A 19,666-nucleotide genomic window follows, 5' to 3' on the forward strand; every position below is an offset into this window, starting at 1 on the left:
CGTTAAAGACACTACTGGCTAGGAACGGAGGGGGTGGTTTAGCGACCGGACACGCTACGAGGCGGGATCTTCTCCCCTCGGGGGGGAATCGAGATGTTCGAAATTAACACTAAATAATAAGGATTTCTAATCAATACAAGCGATTTGATACGGCAAAACATTTTGTATTCAAAACGTTTGTTTTGTTAAAAGAGTATATATATAATATATATATAAGGATATATATATACTCTTATATATATATATATATATATATATAAGGATCAATCCAGTAGTAAGATTCCCAAAGAGCTCCAGCCGCACAGGAAGGTGCGAGGCGAAATCCGGCAGCCATCCGAGATGGAGGTTCCACTTGTTGATCCCGCCAAGTGCGAGATTCGTTCCGTAATTCGCTTTTTGCACGCCAAAGGGACTCCACCCGTGGATATTCATCTTCAGTTGACAGAGGTGTATGGCGACAAGTGTATGTCCGTTCAACACGTCCGAAAGTGGTGCAGGGAGTTTAGTGCCGGTCGGAAGGAAGTCCACGATGAAGAACGGAGTGGAAGACCGTCAGTTTCGGAGGCGATTATCGAGATGGTCCAACGCGAAGCGTTTCAAAACAGGAGGATCACCGTCCGTGAACTTGTTGCTCGGATTCCTGAGAGTTCTTACGGTACAGTGGAAAGAGCTTTGACTGAAAAATTGGGGTATCACAAGTGTTGTGCTCGATGGGTACCGCGGCTATTGACACAAAGAGAAACGCCTTGACTGTGCTTGCCAGTTTCTTCAAAAGCGCCAAGATGATAAGGAAGGATTTTTGGACTCCATCGTTACGGGAGTCGAAACGTCGGTGTTTCATTTCACTCCCGAAACAAAACAAAAATCCAAACAGTGGCGTCACTTAGGGTCACCAGTCTCAGTTTTTTGGGATCGTAAGGGGATACTGCTGATCGATTTCATGGAACCTGGAACAAGAATCACTCAGACAGTTATTGTGCAACACTAAGAAAACTCAGGCGAGCTATCCAGAACCGCCGGCGAGGACGACTGACAGTAACGCTGCTTCACGATAACGCCCGACTTCACGTGTCCCGTCAAACCCAGGAACTTTTGACACACTTTGAGAGGACTGTCATGCCCCACCCACCTTACAGTCCGGACCTCGCGCCTAGTGATTATCACTTGTTCCCCAAGTTAAAGGAACGCTTGAGTGGTCAACGCTTCCGGAGTGACGATGAAGTCAAAGAAGAGCTGAAACGCTTCCTCAGCGGGTTGGCGACGGAGTTCTATGACATTGGGATACAGAAATTGGAGTACCGTTGACAAAAATTTGTAGAAAAAGATGGCGATTATTTAGAAAAATATAGCAAAGTTTTTCTTTACAACGATGCAAATTAAGAATAATCAATGTTGTATATTTGTAAAATTGATGAGAACCTTATTTCTGGATCTACCCTCGAATATTAAAACCGAATATAAAATACTATGTTTTCACAAACCGTATTGTTGAACGATTTATAGATATAATTTTCAAAGATTTTATGCGCTTGTAAATAATATTCTAATTAATGTTAAATAAAAAATTCAAAATCATTTTGATTGACGTTTAGCTAGCAGGACAGCAACTTAAATCTTGAATGCAGATAAGTGTAAGTAATTTTTTTTTAGCTGCAAACTGTAGATACTATAATGCAATATTTATAAATTTCATATGATTTTTGTTTATAATTTTATAAATGTTGAAGGTAGAGAATTTTCTGTTTTGAAGTATAAAATCACTTTTATTGTTATTTCCATTTATTCCAAGTATCCTTTGTGCATATTATAGTTCATGAAACGTTTGAAATGAGTATCATCGATTAAAGATAGTCGTATGTAACCCAGAGTTATGCAATTATTATATATGCAATTAATTTTCCAGATCAAAGATATATGAAAGTTTCATTGGCGGAATATTTTCACATAAATGAATTCGTATTTACGTTCTTATAATAAAACGAGATCCTTGGTTTCTGGGATTCAAAGAATAAACGTATGCAATTTAAAATTTATTAACATTTTGTACAAACAACTTAAAATAGTTGCCTCGTTTTAATGAAAAAGGGAAATGACGGGTGTATATTATTTTAATTTAATTAGTTCTTTAAACTCGCACATACCTTATCAACACAAGAATGAATATAAATTTCATTCGTGCGAATGAAAATTTATCCATTCCACATTCATTTTTAACATTTTTTATCATTTCATGACCTCCTGAATCCATAAAATCGAATATAATGGTACGGTAATTTTTAGTGGTTCTAGTGGTAAGCAATTCGCGGGTTCATGCAGCAGCATGAACTTAAAAATGCTGTTAATCCGTGGCTAAGTCGACTGGCGACAGAAGAATACGACGAGGGTATATTGAAGCGGTGTATCGCTACGATAAATGTCTTAATTCATGTGGCGATTATATAGAGAAGTAGTATAATATATACGTAGTTTAAGATAAATAAAAAATGTTTTTAAAGTTTTCAGAATAATTTTTTTTACAATGAAACGGTCTTAACTTTAGAGATAACTCATAAATATAATTTGGAAAACTTCATTACAGTGTGTCGGCATACTGTATTTCTTAGGACCCAAATTAACGGCAAATTTAATGTTTTTATATGAAATCAAAATTTCATACTGAATTTAACGGTATAAGTCAAAATATTGGGGTCGAAAAAACATTATTTTATGTTTGGCTTAAAATAACTACGTTAAAATGAGTTGTAAACACATAATAATGTATAAACAAAACGTGTAGAAAATTTTATTCCCAGTAAAATGGTATGAATAAAAATCATAGAAACTAATTGAATGGAAACAAATGAATTTCCGAATTTATTGAAAAAAATAAAACATATCAAAATGTGGGAGATTTTAATTAGGTATTAAAAAAATTTTCAATATTATGAAATAAAGGAATGAAATATTTCAGAAAAATAAACAATCAAAATCTAAAATTTATTCTTTAAAAATAATAAAGAAGTTAAAATTTAAACTTTATTATTACTATTTTATTCGTATACAAGTTGTTTAAACCTTTTATATTTTTATTACTCGTTTAACAAAATTATTTTACGCCAAACATAAAATACTACTGTGTTTTCGACCCCAGTGCTTTTGTGTAATATTGAGATTTCTCAAAAACCTTTAAAAATAAATTTTTTCTCAATATTTCGTAGAAAACCACTAAAATTTAAACCTTAATTTGGGTCCCGAGCATTACAGTCTGGTTCATTTATTTTATCTGGTTCATTTTGTAGAAATCATAGCGAAACCTCTGGCCAGCCGATACTCGCTAATGAAGCGTTTCCAAAATTATATTTATAAGAAATTTCTTTATTTTCAAAAGGAGAAAATGTCCTTAAAGTTTGTTATATTCTTCGTGAATCACTCTGTTTAAAATAAAACATCAAGTATGCATGGTAAATTCAGTAGAATGAAAGGTTGAAGTTAAACGATTATCACAAAATAAGAAGAAAAACGAATACGTCCTCGAAATCGGTCAAATTACTAAAAAAAAAAAAAATTATTACGGTTGCCATTATGTATTAACTTACGGATTTATAGAAGGTAATAATGAAAGTTAGTCGTCTGAGATATAAAGAAAAGGAGTGGGAACAAGTTAAACTTCATGCTATTAGGAGTTCACTACACGTTACCGCGATTTATAAGTCGTTACATGAAACAAATTTGAATAGAAATACAAACTTATATTAAGGTTAAAAAGAAATGAAATAAATTTCTTTGAAAGGAACATTTTTTTAACTGAAAAGGTGAATTAATAAAATGAAATTCTTGTATAATATTTCATGTATACATTTTAAGGTACACTTAATAGGAAAATGACAAGATGACAGCTACTTTATTCTCTTCTGTTTATTTATGTTACTATCTATTAAATATGAAATAATAAGAAAAAAACCATATCATTCGTGAATAAATGAGAAAACTACTGCTGAATAGAAAATGAGAAAAGATTATTAATTCGCTCGCAAAAAATCTTACAAAGAAGAACAACAAACTGACTGAAAAACTTCTTTAACATATCGAAAATCAAGCATATATTATTACTGAACCTTAGATTTATATTTATAAAAGCTACAAAAAAATTCTTTTTAATTCAGTTCTTGTGGATTAACCGGCCGCATATTTTTTTACGTATGTAGCTATTAAATACACATATAAAGCTATTATTTTACATTTATAGCTAGCTATTATATATTATTATTATTATTACACATTATTTTTGTTGTGTTCTTAGTTTTTTTTTTTATTTCTCGTTATTTTATTGCAATAAGTTTGTTCATTTCTCAATTACTTAGTTTATATACCAGTTGTGTTTTCGTCTTTAAGTTTCCTTCCATTGCAACAAGAAGTAACACTAATGAATTTTTGGCAGCTACCAAATACTGAAGAGGCAGCGGTACAGTTGTTACAGAAATATAGAGTAGTGTTACGTTCCCGAAAATGCAGACATGTCACACGACATGAACGCACCGGCTTGGTCTAGTGGTGAACGTGTCTTCCCAAATCAGCTGATTTGGAAGTCGAGAGTTCCAGCGTTCAAGTCCTAGTAAGATCAGTTATTTTTACACGGATTTGAATACGAGATCGTGGATACCGGTTTTCTTTAGTGGTTGGGTTTCAATTAATCACACACCAGGAATGATCGAACTGAGACTGTACAAGATTATACTTCATTTACACTAATACATATCATCCTCATTCATCCTCTAAAGTATTATCTGAAACATAACTACCGTAGGGTAAACAGGAAAAAGAAAAGTCACACGACATTAAATTATATTTCAGTGACGGTGTGATGTAGAATCGTAACAAAAGAACTTGTAATGAAACTAATCGATTTCGTGTTGGAAATGGGCTGGAAAGTAGTAAGCTTCCGACAGTTACTGTTATATGATTCATTTATTATTGGTGCGATAAACCGTCTACTATAGACTTCTGCGATCGACAACTGACCATAAGTCAACGCACTACGGTCGAGTGGAATATGTGCATAAGAGAAATATATGCTTTTACTGCACATCTGTTTCTGACGGGCAAATTAGGTTCTAACGGTGCAGTCGTGGAGATCGATGAAAGTCTGTTTACACGAAAAATAATTCGGGCAGGGTTCTTCCGCAACAGTGGATTTTTGGGGGAATTTGCAAATAACAAAACCAAAATGTTCATCGACGAAGTTCCTGATCGTCTGCAAAAAACGCTGCAGGGAATTATTAAAAACAAAAAAGTTGAAACGAGATCGATAGTCGTATCAGACTATCGATCTCGTTTCAACTTTAGGCGGCTAGATGCGGCTGGTTACACACATCTATAAGTTAACTTTTGTTACAATTTCATCGACCCGGAGACGGGATTACATACTCGGCAAATCGAAAGAATGTGGGGATCAGTTGAGGAACAAAAAAATACCGAGGGACTGCTCGAAATCCTACCTGGCTGAATTCAAGTTTCGGCAAAAATCTCCAAAAAATGAACCGTTTGGAGATATATTGAAAGAAATATCGGTACTTATGTATTAACACCACCGTAGCTACAGCTTTATTTAAAAACAAAGTAGTCAGTCGGATTTCGGTGGGAAATGGGCCGATATAGAGTTTAACATAGATTTAAAACAGTGTCTTTATTAATTTTAATAAATGGTTAAATTATATTTATAATAAATATAAATAACCATTTATTAAAATTAATAAAGAGACTGTTCATTTTCCACCGAAATCCGATTGACTACTTTGTTTTTAAATAAAGCTGTAGCTGCGATGGCGTTAATACGTAAGTACCGAAATATCTCTTTTCTAGTCCCCTTATGAATCATACAGTAAGAAATTATTTTATGACTAAAAAAAAAAATTACTTCAGATTACTTTTAATACTAGCATTAGATAAATAAAGAATATATAATAATAAGAAAATTATGCAAAATAATATACGTGCCGGTTAATGCAAAATACCTTTAATATTTTTTATTTATTTATTTTTTTTTAAATTTAGCCCTAGACCGTCTACCAGATCAGTAACGTTAATGATAAAAACAAACATAAATAAATGTATTTTAATAATATAAATAACAATTACATTTAGCAAATATAAAACTAAATTCATATTACTCATTCAAAATTATTTTATACTTATTCTCTAAATTCGTCTTTAAAAAGATTAAACATTAACAAAGAAAGAGATATTTCGAAAAATAAAATTTTGATTCCGCATTCACACACAGTAAAATATATTAACCTTTAAGGATGCTTGTAAAGGTGATATTAAAATATGGAAACGGCTTCATATTTCAAAACTGGGGAAAACTAAGAGATAGAAACAAGCAGGGATCTACATGGTTACAAAATTACTAACTTATGGTGTGTTTGAAATTTTTGTCCGACATCTTGAATTCGTCATATTGAATCAACTTTCTTTTTTTTTTAAAAAAAAAGAAAGGAAAGTGATCGTGCGATTCATGATTTTTAATTTAGGATTTTACGAGAAAAATGATGACGAAATCGAAATACTCAAAAACAAAATTTGCCCCTTTTGCTTGTGAGATACAAGAGGTTCGGATCATGACATTAAAATGAAGGATATAGTATTTCTTAAAAACATAAAATTTAAATATCCAGTAACTATTACAACAATATAAAAAAAAAGAGAGAACTCGTTCGGTCGAAGAATAGTCTAGATGGTCGTACAAATAATTTAACCTGGAATTTAAAATATACAATATATATATATATATATTACGGTAAATTTTATTAATCCGTTATTATGCATACTTACCGGTGAATTTGATTAATCGCCTCCAATATAGGAGAATTTAATACATGTACGTATAGCAAGCAGTTTATTAAATATACCGGTCATTTTACATATTAAAACAACAATTTCATAATAAGCAGTAATAACTGAATTCATTATTTAAATAATCAAAACATTACTTAATTGAGGTTAGCGAGCGAAGTAAGCGCGGGTTATGTTTGGTTAGATTATCATACCTTTATTTTTCCTGTTTAGCCTCCGGTAATTACCGTTCACGTAATACTTCAGAGGATGATATGTATGAGTGTAAATGAAGTGCAATCGTGTACAGTCTCTGGTCGACCATTGCTGAGATGTGTAGTTAATTGAAACCCAACAACCAACAAAGTAGACCGGAATCCGCGATCTAGTATTCAAATCCATATAAAAATAACCGACTTTAGTAGGACTTGAAACGCTGGAACTCACGACTTCCATATCAGCTGATTTGGGAAGACGCGTTCACCACTAGACCAACCCGGTGGGTCGGATTATCATATCCTAACCAAACATAAACTTCGCTCGCTAACCTCGTCTAATAAACTAAATATACAAATTATATGTTATTCTCCAACTCACGCACACGCACACACACACACACACACACACACACAGAGAGAGAGAGAGAGCGAGAGAGAGAGACAGACACACACACACACTTTTATATATATATATATATATATATATATATATATGTACAATAGCCAGCCGCAATAAAAAAAAAAATATTTTTTATGTATTTCAAATTTCTCTTTCCAATAATAATTTTTTGCCAATTGAAATTAATTCGGTGTAAATCTTTTTCTTAAGTATTATTGCTCTTTACTTTCAAATTAAATTCTTGTGCATCTAGTAACACTTTTTACTAATGACCGTAGATGAGAAAAAAAGGTTAAATTTATATTTCAGTTGAATTAACAACCCTTAATTGTACTGAATTCCAGAAATTTAACCTTCATGACAATGTAAGAGTTATTAATTTTAACAAATTCAGTTAAGGCAAAATATAAAATGTGGAATGGTTTTATGATACATCTAAATTGATGAAATAAAATGATATAAAGGGTTGCATAATTTTCCCGACTCTACCATTAACAAATTTAAAATATCAGAATTCTAATATCATAGTAATAATAATAATAAATCATAATAATTAGAATATCATACACGCCATGCAGGTTTTAAATATTTGTGGCTTAATTGTGTAAGTGAGGGTACAACCGACAAAAAGATCAAAATTTTCAGTTAAAACGTTTGCTTCAACTTGACCCTCTTTATCAAATGAAGCTATTAGGTTAAAAATTATGCATTATTAAAAGTATAAATGAGAAAAAATCAAAATTCCCAATAAAAGGTTTTCGGCCGTTTTTATCGTTAAAATTACACTGTATTTAAAGCACAATTGCCTTCCCTTAAAAAGCATTGTGCGTTGGTTTGTTTTGCTGTACGTGCTCAAAACATGGTGCATCGGTTTGTTTATTATATGCGTTCAAATTTTTATTTTTAATTGTGCGCTACCATCTAGCGGGAAAAATTTGAACTTACAACTGTATAATATTTATAATTTATTAAATTTAAATCAAAGATTAACAATCCTTATTAATATTTAATTATTTGTATAATTATTACTCAAACTTATTAAAAAAAGAAAGAGATTATCGGTTAATATTAAGGAGTAAAAAAAGGATACTTTATTTAACGTATTATTTAAAAGTACGTTACAACGGACAGGGGAAAGAAAGACTAAGAGAGCGGGATAGAATCGTATACGCGCAACGGCCCCGCGCATCACGTGATCCGCTCTGCGCCAATAGCAGCAGAATAAGTAGCAGCAGCTGACCGGCAACTAACACAACCTCACACGAACAAGACTAAACGAGAAGACTAAACCACGCCAATTCCTTATTACCAATATGGCTAGCGGTAAATATTATATTTCTATTAAAAACTAAGCCTGTATCACCACACTCCTTAACCCTATTTTAAACATAAAAAACACCTTAAAGGTTCAGAAAAATATTTTATACACACTAATATGTCTTTTCTTTAATAAATATGTGTAAAATACTTCTCGCAAACATAAAGATACGAACGCTTCAAGGAGTCCCTTGTATACACGGTCGAGCGAGCGAAGCGAGCCCTGACCGGCCAGCGAAATAAATAATACAGCTCATTTTACATCTCATTTAACAGTCACAACTTGGAAAACCGGTAAAGTATCAGAAATTATTATAAAATTAAAATACTCAATCGAGGTTTCATGGAATCCTCCATTATTTAAAAATGTTCCATACCGTTTACAATAATACTAGGTACAGTATTGTATTGGATTATCAATCCAGAAATTAAGGTTTAAAAAATTACAAATTACATACTAGTCCGGTTCAGTTTTCTCGTTTTTTGGTGGTTAAAGAGTTATTTATTGGGAAAATTACTCACTTCAATAAGAACGATTTGAAGCAATATTATTCAATAGGGCAAACAAAATTTTTAGTTTACGGTACCGTAATGCTCCCTCCCTTATCCAATTAGACCGAAAATCGGACCAAACCAAGAATAAATATAGCCAAATGTTTGTGGCAAAAGTACAATTTTGTCGTTTGATACATTAAAGTTTTGAAAATGGATGATTCCGAAACGCGTCAAGGTGTAATAAAAGAATGAAGCTAAGAAAGATAATCAGTAATTATAGTGATGTTAACAGAAAAGATAATAATAATTATTATCTTAATAATAATTTTGTGGCAAATTTCAATGTTTTTTTTTTCAGAGGTTTTTCGAGATATGATGGAAAGATTGTTTAAAAATATGTTTGATATCTCCCCACCTCTTAATACGATTGAATAAAACTGGAATTTTAAATAACTTTAACTACTTTGATCGTACTAAATCTCCAATTTCTATGGTTACTATACAAAAAGTAAAAAAAAATTAAAAACGATGTAAACTATCTTTTCCCCTTTTTAATTTTGTCCAAAATTTAATGCTATCAATACCACCCCATATATAGTCATCTTTTAAACCATATTTGAAGTATTTATGCTTATTATGTTATTTTTATAATAATGTTTTAATAATGTAACAATATTTTATATAATTATGTTGTTTTCTATAACTTTTTATTTTTATTAATATGGAGATCTTTAAACATCGACACTTGCAAAAATCCGATTCTTAAAATTTTAGCCAATCGTTATACATTCTTTTCGTAGCAATGCTTAACAGAATAACAGAGTATAGCTGAGAAAGTAAAAATTATAACAAATGAGGAGAAACAGCCTAAAATAATCAATGTAATTTCTAACACTTTTAGTGTTATAAAAGAAAATGGAGGAAATAGTTAATTTTGTTAACTATTTGGGGGTATAAGCAAATAAAATTTATTTAAAAAGAAACCATAAAATACAGGATATATATTAACACATAAAACAAGGGCCTTGTTTCTAAACACGTAAAAGTTTATGCCTCCTCATTTAAAATATAAAATTTTAGAAACAAGAATTTTGAGGTTAAACTTGTGAGAGAATTTAAATAATAAACTCTCCACATCTTCCAAATATGTAAAAATTTCCAGCCATTAAACACGATATCCGAATGAATTTACATAATGATTTGTTTTTTTATAATTTGCGGAAAATACTTATTATATTAAACAATTAAAAGAAAAATAAAGAGAAATTCTTTATATTAATGAATAATGAAAATAAAACAAACAATTTTACCTTTTATAAAGCCTAATAATCAATCCGTTAGATCATTTTTTTTCTTATTGTTACACAACCTACAACCATACATAACAAGTCGAACACGTACCTAACATAACTCGTCACAAAGCTATACTGATGGAAATCGGTAATTACCGAACGTAATCGGTACACTTCGTTGTTACTATGACTCATGTATCCACTGGCCAGACAAACACATTTAGTAGTTGTTTACAGAAAAAAATATATAAACATATATATATATATATATGTACATATACATGATATATATATATATATATAAACAGTTCAAATGATATATTTATTGTGACGGCAAAGAGTAACCCAGACTTACTAACGGTGTACTAAAATGTTTTACATCAAATTTATTTAAATACTAAATTATTAATATTTATTTAAATAATAATTAATAATTTCTTCGAAATAAATATAAATTAACGCATCATTATGACAAATTAATAGTGGTTTAAAATTAAATAAATAAAAGTTAGTGTAATTAGATATTGATTATACAAGAATTTATTCATTTAAAATTAACAGTTTTTATAAAATTTTCAAACCGTTCGGAAAATATTTTAAAAGTACACTTTTTTATAAAATCCCTTCTCTGTATTCCAAATAAAAATATATTATTTTAATTATTAATGCTGTCATCCATGGACGAAGTGGTATCACCTCTGCCATTCATATCAAAAGTTCTAGGTTCGAATTTTAGGCAATCTTAGAATTTTTTTATACTCTATAAAAGTTAATTTTTCATCGTAAAGTAAAAGTAGCTGTAACTGGGAATTACATTTTTGTTACTAGTAATGAATAAATAAAGAAATAATTTATATAACATATATCTGAATAACAAACCGAATGATACGGCTATAAAGGTGATTTCGTATTACATTGTTCTTTAAAGTTGGTTTTACTTCTCTGTTGTTACTGCTACATTTTTTTCCTAATGTGTAAAATTTAATTTATTTAATTAGTGATATGGCCCAATGAGATGATGACATATACGACATGTAAATGAAGTGTAGTCTTGTACATTCAAGCTGACCATTCCTTTAACGTGAGGTTAATTTAACCCCAACCACCAGACTAAACCTGGTATACACTGTCTAGTATTGAAATCCGTAAAAAACAAATAACTTTTACTACAATTATCCCCCCTCCCCCAAAACACAACTAGTATATATACAATCGGCTCCTTAAGTGGAACCATACTAAATCGTTTGATAAGAATTCGTAACAAAAGTTATCAGTAAGCAGTAATATGAAATTTCATTAGTAAAAAAAATATATCTGCCAACACTTCATAATCCATAAAAACAAACGATTCATAAATAAACACTAATAAGCAAATAATCCAGCGATCGCTGCTAAACATCTTGCAGCTATAAACAAAAAACAAGTAACTAAAGAAGATAACAAAAAAAAAACCACTAGATTTAGCGAGCCGCAAGTCAAGCCCATGAGAAGTTTCAACCTTTGAGCATCCCGATGTTATCAGGCAGATTGATTGCTTAAGTAATTGACGTGATTTTCTAAATGTTTTTGTTATTTAACACTGTGCTGTCTCACAACCTCACGAACCGTCGTAAGCTCCAGATATTCGTGAATCTCATAATTCCGTGTGAACCATGGCCCCTTTTTCAATTGTTTAAGTTTACATTGTTTTGGATCGTTGTATATCTACGTTACTATTATTACTTGATATCCCCCAGAACTTCACGCCATAAATTCAGATTGGTCGTAGGATAACTTTGTACGTCAGTCTTTTATTGGACAACGAGAGGTGTGAGTTCTTTATTTCCTGTTCGCATGACGTAGTTAATATGTACTACTCTCTTTTTTCCTGTTTAGCCTCCGGGAATTACCGTTCAGGTATTACTTCAGAGGATAAATGAGAATGATATGTATGAGTATAAATGAAGTATAGTCTTGTATAGTGTCAGCTCGAACATTGCTGAGATGTGTGGTTAAGTGAAACCCAACCTCCAAAGAACACCCGTATCCACGCCCTAGTATTAACTAATATAAATGTAACTGCCTTTACTAGGATTTGAACGCTGGAACTCTCGACTTCCAAATTAGCTGATTTGGGAAGACGCGTTCACCACTAGACCAACCCGATGGGTATAATAAACAGTACTAGTTTTAAATTTTGTAACGAAGAATTTGTATGTGTAGTGTCGCTCTAACTATTTGGAACAATTTTATGAGGGAAGTATTTGAGGATATGTTAGTTCATAATTCAGTAATAATTGGCGGGAAAGATTTGAACTGCCGAAATAGACGAATTTTTTTTTTACAGGAAAATCTGGAAATCATTTACTCTCAGCAGTGCGTGTTTGTAGGTATTTGACGAGAAATCGGGGGGGTTTCGTATACCTCCGATTTCAAGTTCAGTTCCGATCAGTCCCAATGTTTCAGTGTCATCAGTACCCGACCAAAGGAAAGACAAACTAAGTATTATAAGTGTATTAGACCTGCGACGAACATAATTTTTAAATTTTGGCGGAATTACGATGATATATTTAATCCACAATTTTACACATTAAACTGTTAATCACTCGGTTAACTTTTGAAATCCTATTACCGGAGCGCATGCAAACACAGTGGAAAGTTTACGGGCAGCAACTAAAAGACGTAATCACAAGGATTGTGATACATCAAGATCTACGGTAGATTGCTATTTATGCGAATTCATGAACGCCAACGTAACATCAACAGGGAACCGTTCGATCAAATTTTGCAGGATATTACCCTTTTTTTTGGCTTCCACAGCAGTGAATAAAGATTTAATATTTATTTTTTACTATTATAATAGGAATTTAAGAAACGTATCCGATTTGAAATAAGGTCTAAAAAAAATCTGATGTGGCCACACACGACTTCCTTGTTCGCCTATTAATTTACATATACAGATTATTTTTAAATAAAAAGAAAATCATATTTTATTTCATAAATAACTTCTGATATTTTTCATTGTTATTACTGAATTATTAATTATTGTAAAACTTTTTTTTTTACAATCAGAGATTAATAATTATTAATAAATCAATTTATTTAAATTAAAAAAAGAAAGTTAAAAAAAAACAGGAGATGCAGTCTGATTCGAACTGATGTGCTTTCCCTTTCTAAGATCGAAACATTTCATTTATTAAAATTTTATTTGGCTATAACTCTGGAACCAATGAAAATAAGTACCACTTATGATATACCGTTGAAGATCTGTTAATGAAAGCTTATTACTGCAGTTAAGAAAAAGTCTAAAATCCAAAACAATTAGATTTTGAGCTTTTTTCGACACTTTTGGTTCAGTCGATGGAATCAAAAAGGGAGCTGTACGACTAGATATTATAACAGTCCTAAATCCAAAATTTCAACATCCTACGGCCAATCGTATTTTGAATTAAGCGAGATACATACGTACGTACAGACGTCACGCCGAAACTAGTCAAAATGGATTCAGGGATAGTAAAAATGGATTTTCAGTTGAAATCTAAAAACCGAACTTTTTCGCGATTACAGTATTTCCTTTACTTAGTACAAGGAAGTAAAAATCTCCTCATTTCTATTACTATATTTATTTAGATTTTCAATATTACCTTATTAATATTTATCAAATATCTATTCTCAAGCTTTCAGGATTGTCAAAATTGTGATATTACAAAGGACTGATACGTGATGCAAGTGATTTTTTTTCTACTTATTAAATTTACGTTTTTTATCAGTCAGTTAGTGAGGAAAAGAATCAAATTGATCTTACCACCACAGAAGTGTAAAGAAGAAAGCAAGGAGATTTTATTTTTGTTATTCTGTTTAATCTGGTACTAAAAAAGGGTTTTGAAAGTTGTTTAAAAAATTAAAAGTAGAAACATTAAAACATTTAAAGTAAAAATCAAATTGCTTAATTTTGTTAACAGCGATTAAATTCTGGAAAAAAAGGAAAAAATTACTACTGTAATTTTAATCGAATATAGAAAAATGTGAAATAAAATCTACTAAAAAAAAAAAAATCTAATATATATTGTTGGTAAAAGACAAATGTGATAAAGTTGAGTGAATTATAAATGGAAGTTGTCGTCGAAAATGATCAATTGTTTTAACATTTAGGAGCAGGTAAAATTAGAATAATAATATGAAAGTAGAAATAGTGACCGAAAAAAGATATTTTAGCACCTTAAATAAAATTTCCGTAGTAATAATAAAATAAATTTAAATTCTATAAAAAAATTGTCAGATTTGTAATAGTTTTAGAGGCGAAATTATCCAACGATAGTAAAAACAAGATGAAATAAAATTATGAGGAAAATTATGTGAACGATGAAAAGTATTTTAAAAAAGTAGCTTTTTACTTATATACCTCTCTAGTTTTATAGAGCTCTAGAGCTCTATTGCTACCATATAGCGGTTACAGCTAAAAGGAAAGTGTACAGATCGGTCCAAAAATTTCGATGTCGGGTTTTTTTTAAGGTGACGACCCACTGAGTCTAAAAAAACACAATGTAACGATCAGTCAAAATTTGAAATCGGAGTTTAACAAATTCAGAAGATTCAAAATTACAATAATCCAAAAAACTACAAAAAGTTTACAAATTTTCGAAACTACGTACATGTGTTGGCCTGTATTTTGATTATTATGGCAGACTCAAAATAAATTGTATAAAAACAGGTCAAAAAATTGATACACATATAAAGGTGTTCCACGAAGAAACGAATGAACTTTCAGGACATGTTCTACTGGTAAAAATAATTAAAAAAGTACATGTAAAATATGCCTGTAAAAACTTTGTTTTCTAGTTACGCTCTTCCAATAAAAAGAACCCAAATTAAGGAGTAAAGTTGATGATTTCTTATGTAATTTAAGATGAAAATTAGGATAAAATAGGCCTCGGAACTGTAACTCCGGTAGTTTTTATGATATTCAACGTAAAACACAAATTTCGGTGTCGAGAAACAACTTTTTTCTAAGTTTATACTACAATAACTTTGTTAAATGACTAATTAATGCGGAAGATTTAGTAAAAAAAGCTTATAGAAAATTTAATTCCGAGAAAATTTATATAATTACAGCCAATAAAAAGTAAATAAAAAATTTAAAAATAAAATCTGTTTTTTATTGAAGCAAAACATATGAAAAATAAATAGAAATGGAAGTTATCCTTTATGTGCCTAATAAACATTATTTTTAATATAGCAAAACAAAAAAATTAAATACGTTCAATGATAAATGGTAATATAGGTAATATACAAACTTCTGTTACAGTAATTGTTTGAAATTCCCTCCTTCACAATGTAAAGAGCACCACTCTGCCCGACGTAAAATATTTCCGGTGGCTTTCCGTATCATCTCAGGATCGTTTCGTATAAATTCAATAACATTTCGTATCTTAAGGGGAGTGGGGTATGATACACTGAAAAAGTCAATTTAAGAAAAAACTTTTTTTTTAATTTTATTTTTTGTTGAATTTATAGTTATTTCTTTTTGAATAAAATGTTGTTATCATTATTTATGTAATATAATTGGAAGAATAAAAAATAAAAATAAGTATTAGAATCATATCACGTCAGTTTGGCTGGTTTTGAAGCCGGAAAATACTGATTTTTGAATGTGTATTACTCGGCTTCAAAAAGACTTAGAAGAGAGATTTTTACCTCGTTGTAAAATATAAAATTCGCGCTTTTATCTTCGCTGTATTTGTTGTTGTAGCCCTGTTTAGAACAATGAAAACACATAAGCGTTAACCGGTTGCGAAAGTTTTTTTGGTTACCGTAAACGCCGTATGACTGTGATATTTTTTCGCAGAATTATTTGAAATTCACTAAAATAATGTTTGCTTATAATTTTGAAGTAGTTTTTATTCAAAATAATAGTTAGTTACATTCATGTGACTTCTTTCCTAGGTTATCTTTACAATTTTTAGGTTAACTCGCCGGATTGTTCAAGTGGTGAACGCGTCTTCCCAAATCAGCTGATTTGAAAGTCGAGAGTTCCAGCGTTCAAGTACTAGTAATGTCAGTTATTTTTACACGAATTTGAATACTAGATGGTGGATACCGGTGTTCTTTGGTGGTTGGGTTTCAATCAACCACACATCTCAGGAATGGTCAAACTGAGACTGTACAAGACTACACTTCATTTACACTCATTCATCCTTTGAAGTATTATTTGTACGGTAATTACCGGAGGCTAAACAGGAAAAAGAAAGAAAGGTGGTTATCTTTATAAACAAAAATTTCGTATAAGTTTACCGTACTGTAAATTATAACGTAATGATTTTGTTTATAATTTTTGCTTATTTTGATAGTGTTTATTCTTAGATTTTTTTTGTGGAAAAATGCCACACAAACAACGATTATGCCACAAAATGCAACAAAAACAACTGCAAGAAATCTGAAAGCCAACTTTTTAGTTGGTTAAGTAAGAAACAGGTAATAAATCTTTTACATCAATTTCACGCAATTTTTTTTCAGGTACGGTAACAACTCGAACTTTAGTAATTTTCGATGGATCGGAGTGATTTTTTTAAACGTTCAGAATAGTCTTTTTTTATGACTTTAAACATTGTATCTTTGAAACACCTCCAGCAAAAGTAGATAAAAAATAAAATGTTGTCAAATGTTTACACTTTTAACACTTTTTTACAAATAAATTTCCTGAAGGCCGAAGAAATCAATGATTCTAAAGTTCAAATTGTTACTGTAGGGCATATATTTCCTCGTTTTTCCTGGTTTATCGCATATTTTAGAGGTAATAATTAATTTTTGGTACAAAAGGTTAAATTTTTTTCATAAAAATCATAAAACCTTAATGAATATTATGCCTAGAACGTTTAAAAAAATATATTTGGTGTATCATACCTCCTTAATTCTTCTTTAGTATTAACATGTAGTTGGTAAATTATCGTTTTCAAACGGTCCCAAACGAAGTAATCTATTGGCGTTAAGTTTTCATCAGTAGAACATGTTCTAAAAGTTTCTCAGTTTCTTCGTGGGACATTCAGTAAATAGGGCAATTTTTTTTATAGATATTTTTGTTCTGGTTGTAGAAAATTGAGCAAATACGATAAAAATTTTTAATAAATTATTTAAAATTCCAAAGTTTTAATTCAATAAGATTTTGGAGTAGGAAGATATTCAACATTATTTCTAAACAACTGCTAGATTTTTGCTAGTTTCAGAGGTGTAATTATCCAACGTAAGTAAAAAAAAAAAAGTAAAATAAAAATATGAGAAAAATTTTGTGAACGAAGGAAAAAAATTGGAAAATAAAAAAATCTACAATACATTAAATTTTCAACAAAATGGTCGTGGTAAAAATAATAGAAGCAAACCCGCCACGATGGCTGGGATATATCCTGAGAGATAAAAAAAAGAGATTAAAAAAGTGAATGTGGTAAAACCACAAGAAAAACGACCATTAGGAAGACGTATACTGAAAGAGGGACGGTCTAAAGAAGGATCTTGAGTTACTGAAAACGAATGAGAATACACCGTATGATTGAGAGATATAGAGGGGATACTGAAGAGCGAGGCAATGAGTCGACGACTTCGCTGCAAATGGTCGGCTAGGTACGTTAATATTACGCATGAATGCTCTTTTTTCTCGTATCAGTTTGCTTTGATGTCTTCCTCACGTCACCGATTGCTTTTTCTATTTTAATATTTAATAAACAAACCATTACTATCTTTTTAACTACATTTCATTAATTTTCTTTTAATTTTATTCATTATCAAGATGAATTTCTTTCATGCATGGTATTATTTTTTCAGCATTTCTTCTACCAATTTAACACTACTACAAATTTCTAATACGAAATTTTTGAATAATTTATGAGTTTTAGGTAGATTTCATAAGAAATCTGTACCTATTGTAATGGATACCATGATTCGACTTCCGGAAAATTTCGACATATCTCCGGAAGCGTTTCACACTCCAAAACTACCGACAGTTCAAAAGATTATATGTACCATATATGTTATAAGTTTATATATATATTACTTTCTTGTAGACACTGGCGTAAGTTTGCGCCAATTACTTTAAAATTGATACATAAAATATATAAGATCTAAAATACCGGTCGAGTTCGTTAATGGGCAAAATTGGACCATGGGGGTGCTTTTTCGAAAAACCAAAATATCGCTATAACTTTCTTATTAAGTAAAATATCGAATTCCTTTAAAGTTCCTATTATTCTTTGGATAAGGGTCTAAAGCCTATTTAAAGTAAAGTTTTTGGATATCACCAACCATTGGCTCAGGGGTTGGAAAAATAGGGTTTCGAAGACAAAAAATCATACCTCCCTTAACAGACACAATATCGAATCGGTTTAAAGTGGTCGTTATATTACTTAAAACGTTTGGCTGAAACAATTTTTGGTATGACCAATCCTTACAGCAAGGGATGATCAAATGTTGCCGGAATTGTAAGAAGATGGGGGCCTTTTGTCATATGCTAAACATGTGAAACTTTTTTCACGTATAACTATTGTCGAGTTGAGTAAATTTGAAGTTTTTTTTAACTTTAACGTGGAAATCTTTTTTATCCCCTACTTAGAACCGGTGAAATCTACTTCCGCCTTTCACGTGCCGAAAGAGATTTTTTTTAAAGTAGTTTTTTTATAAACTAAGATTTAAATTAACTATTTTAATCTTTTAGAATGGAAAAGAATTATATAAATTAAACTTTATTCTTATTTTTTTTTTTTTTTTACGTAAGACAATATAAAGTATTGAGATGCTTCATAAAAACAAACAGTATGATAATGATTATTAAATTTTATTAATTTTATACCTGGATTATTATAATTGCATGAATTACAATTGGTAATTGAATTTATTTTATTTTATTTTACGGAAATAGACTAAAGAATGAAGTAAGCAATATTTTATCTTTCAAAAAAAAAGTATATTAATTTTGAATGGAACATTTTGAATATTTCAGCAATTCAACTGAAAGCACAAGCAATTAAGCTAAGAAAGTGAAAGAAAGTTCAGTAGAAAGCAGAATATCACAGACCGAAAGAAAGACGGTAAGACGGGTAAGGGAGTACGGGCGTTGGAAGAAAATCACTTGCTGGAGAATAACGAAAGAAGCCTGACTGGCTTGACATAAA

This window comes from Lycorma delicatula, chromosome 9 (genome assembly GCF_047948215.1).
Source record: "Lycorma delicatula isolate Av1 chromosome 9, ASM4794821v1, whole genome shotgun sequence".
In the NCBI taxonomy this organism is placed as follows: Eukaryota; Metazoa; Arthropoda; class Insecta; order Hemiptera; family Fulgoridae; genus Lycorma; species Lycorma delicatula.